Source organism: Heterocephalus glaber, unplaced genomic scaffold (assembly GCF_053883595.1).
Source record: "Heterocephalus glaber isolate CG9 unplaced genomic scaffold, H.glaber_assembly_v1.0 deba00001687, whole genome shotgun sequence".
NCBI classification, from domain to species: domain Eukaryota; kingdom Metazoa; phylum Chordata; class Mammalia; order Rodentia; family Bathyergidae; genus Heterocephalus; species Heterocephalus glaber.
Window position 1 is genome coordinate 17,789,165 of NW_028258412.1, and position 3,795 is coordinate 17,792,959.

Here is a 3,795-nt window from a genome sequence, read left to right on the forward strand (position 1 = left end):
GCATAATCTTACTTCTACTATATGGACTCTAAAGTAGTTGATCATAGAAATAGAATATAGATGGTGTTTTCAGGGGCTGTGAGGAGGAGAAAATAGAGAGATTAAAGTGTACAAAGTTTTGGTTGTGTATGATACCTAAATTCTGGAGGATTACTCTACAGCACTGTGCCTGTAGTTAACAATACCATATTATATAGAGAGTAAATCTTATCTTGTGTTCTTACCAGCAATAATAGAATAATAATAGATAATAAGGGGGACAGAAAGAAACTATGGATGATGAAGTAAATGTTTATGGTTTGATACTGATGGGTCTCTTGAGTGTCTACTTTTTTGCAAACTCATTAGATATATACATTAAGCATGTACAGCTTTTATGTCAATCCATAAAATGATTTCTAAACAAAAACAAAATGATTTCTTTATCATTACCACACTTCTAGAGCCTTTGTCAGTGATACAATTGGATTCTCCCAGGGAGAAATATGTCTTAGTTAAAAATAAAAATTGAAAAAGCCTTGGGCCTGGAGATCAAGGGCCTGATTCAGATTCCCTTCGCATCCTGCTTGAGACAAATCACACAGCTGGTTATGTGTGAGCAAGAGACACATTAGTGAGGGGAAACAAGGGGACAGTGGGCCGGGTGACATGTTTCTGTCCCTCTTAGTTCCAGTTCAACAATTTAGTGATTTTTTCTGTGCCTGCCATGTGGCAGGTACTGAATGTCACGTTAGTGACACAAAGATAAATAAGACAGAATCCTCACATCCAGGAAATCCTAGCCAAATACAGTTATCTCGATATGTAGAGGATGCTCCTAGGAGGGGAAGGGAAAGCTTCCTGGAAAGGGTATCTGGAAAACGGTAGAGGGCATTTATAAACTCATGTGAAAAATAACCGAGCCCACCCCAAAGTTATCTTGTTTTAGGGTTGGCAGGTCGCGCCATCTTCTGAATGCATCTGTTGCTGCCCCCTCTCTTGGCTCTACAAAAGCCACATGGTTAAATTTTGCTACAGAACAGCAATCAGCGGAAATAATTGACATAGATTAAGCTACAGGCAGGCTGTATATATCATGGGCCCGATCTAATTCCCGCCCGGTCCACTCAATTACACAGGGGCTCCTTACTGGAGAAATGGGTGTAGTTACTGTAAATAAGTTCAGCCCTGGACACAGATGTCACTGGGTAACTGCATTTGGCATGTCTGGGTGATACATGCGGAGAGCGTCAACAGAGGGATTTTCAAGACCGAGGAGACACAGTTTGCCTCTCCTGACAGCCCGGCATCCTCAGTGCAGGCTGAGATGGCAACACCTAGGAGAGCTTTCCCGAGGCTGGGGTCTCTGGCCCTGACTCTGTCCGTGATTCGCTGTGTAGCCTTGACTTACGTTCCTTCCCTTTGCTAGGTCTCAGTTTCCCCTTCTTTTTTTTTTTTTTTTTTGGTACCGGGGATCGAACCCAGGTCCTCAGCTTGCAAGGCAGGTGGTGGAACCACTGAGCTAAATCCCCGGCCCAGTTTCCCCTTCTGTATAATGAAGGAATGAGAGTGAAACTTCAAGGTAGATGAACAGGCAGAAGCAGGTGTTAAACCTGGGATCTGAAGTGTCCTCGTGTGTTTAGATGGTGACTGGATGACGGGGTGGGCAGCCACACTGCACACACTGCACATGCAGGTGCTGGCAGGACCCAGGGCCTTCCTGAGAGCGGTCACTGGGGTGTGACTTGGAAGGGCCTCTCCCTCTCTCACTCCTCGCTCGCTCTCTGCTTCCTGATGCAGCGACGTGAGCACTTTCCTCCACCCAGACCCTTCCCTGGTGCCATTTGTGCCTTGGAACCTGCCAACCATGTGCCAAAAACATGAGCCAAAATGAACTTCTCTTCTTTTAAGTTGTGAGGGTTGGGTATTTTGTCCCAGCTACACGAAATTAAGACAGAGTGGCTGTGGCAGCAAATGGGCCTGGGTGGCTCCTCTGCGGGCGGCGGTGGCCGTGGCGTTTGCTCCTAGCCCCATCAATGTCGGGGCCCGGCCCAGGAGGATGGCGCCCAAGAGCCCAGCCTCACTGGGGCTCGGGTGGCTGGGCCGGGCCGGGCGCCTGCCAAGTCGGAGGGGACCCGCAGTCTGCTGCAGCTCTGGGGTGCCAGCTTTAGGAGAGGGGCTGACTTAGACTCTTGGGGCCAGCTGGTGGAGGGGACAGATGAGTATCAGATATTAGCAAAACATCTACAAAAAGAGGCCCAAGCTCAACACGATAATTCTGAATTCACAGAAGAACAAAAGAAAACCATAGGCAAAATTGCAGCATGCTTAGAATTGAGAAATGCAGCTTTAGAGTCCACACAATCCCAAGAAGAATTTAAACTGGAGGACCTGAAGAAGCTAGAGCCAATCCTAAAGAATATTCTTCCATGTAATAAAGAATTCCCATTTGATATTCAGCCTGTCACATTAAGAAGAATTTTAGCACCAGGTGAAGAAGAGAATTTGGAATTTGAAGAAGATGAGGAAGAGGGTGACACTGGAGCGGGTTCTCCGGATTCCTTTCCTACTAGAGTCCCGGGTACTTTATTACTACCAACGTTGCAGTCAGAGCTGGGCATGACATTACTCACCATCAGAATTGAGAGAATTGGGCTGAAGGAGGCCGGGCAGTGCATTGATCCCTATACGACAGTCAGCGTAAAGGATCTGAATGGCACAGATTTAACACCTATGCAGGACACTCCGGTTGCTTCAAGAAAGGAAGACACTAGGTTCATTTCAACGTGGACATCGAGCTCCAGAAGCACATGGAGAAGTTGACCAAGGGTGCAGATGTATTCTTTGAATTCAAACACTACAAGCCTAAGAAGAGGATCACCAGCACCAAGTGCTTCGCTTTCATGGAGATGGATGAGATTAAACCCTGGCCCATTTTGATAGAGCTCTACAAGAAACCCACTGACTTTAAAAGAAAAAAGTTACAGTTACTGACCAAGAAACCACTTTATCTTCACCTGCATCATTTGCACAAGGACTGATCCTCACCCGAGTAACCTGGAGCTCCTGTGAATCTCATCAGCCAGTAGCAAGCACGATCGCTCCGAGGATCTTCACTTCCTCAGGCAGGGAGTGTGCTGTGCCCACCGAGGCCAGTGAGCCCGCAGACGGCCGCACTGCGGGCTAAGTCCGGCTGTCGCAGAGCAGAAGACTCCTTTGGATGGAGGCTTATTGTAGGTATCGTACGTGCTCTTTTCGGTTAATGGTGCATTAAGAATCTGCTTTCTGGGTTACCTCTGCCCTGCCTGCTCCCTGAGACAGTGCTGCTGTGGAAAGTGTCCTCATCTCCACACCCCACGTGGCAGGAGAGACGTCTCCGGTTTCCACCTCTGCTCCTTCGCCCCCATGTGTGCTGTGGTCGGAGTGGACCTCAGGCCCCGGCGGGTGGGTGGGTTGGTAGCAGGTTGTGTGGAGGACCCTGGACCAGCTGTGCTGCCGGAGGTCTGTGGGAAGGGGACAGGCTGCCCCTGCCCAGGGGCCCGACTGCTCTCCTGCTTAGAACAGTGTGCCTGGCCTGGATCAGTGTCCCCAGGCAGGGACAGTGTCCCCAGGTGGTGGCTGCGATTTTTTTTCCAGATAACCGGATTATTTTTCTGAAAATGAGCATATTTTAGTCATGTTGATTAGCTGTTCTGCATCACATTGTCTTTTTTTCTGATGATTTTAGTTAGCGTTGGAAGAGTCTCAGAATAAAGACGTTTTTAGATGGGTTTACAATGTCTTGTAGGTCATGTCGTCTAAAAATAATTGAGTCCG

General features: G+C 48.0%; 1 pseudogene; it reads left to right on the forward strand.

Annotated features, from left to right (window-relative positions):
- The first annotated feature begins 706 nt into the window (after positions 1-706).
- Positions 707-3,020, forward strand: LOC101722159 (axin interactor, dorsalization-associated protein pseudogene; annotated as a pseudogene).
- Positions 3,021-3,795: the final 775 nt, after the last annotated feature.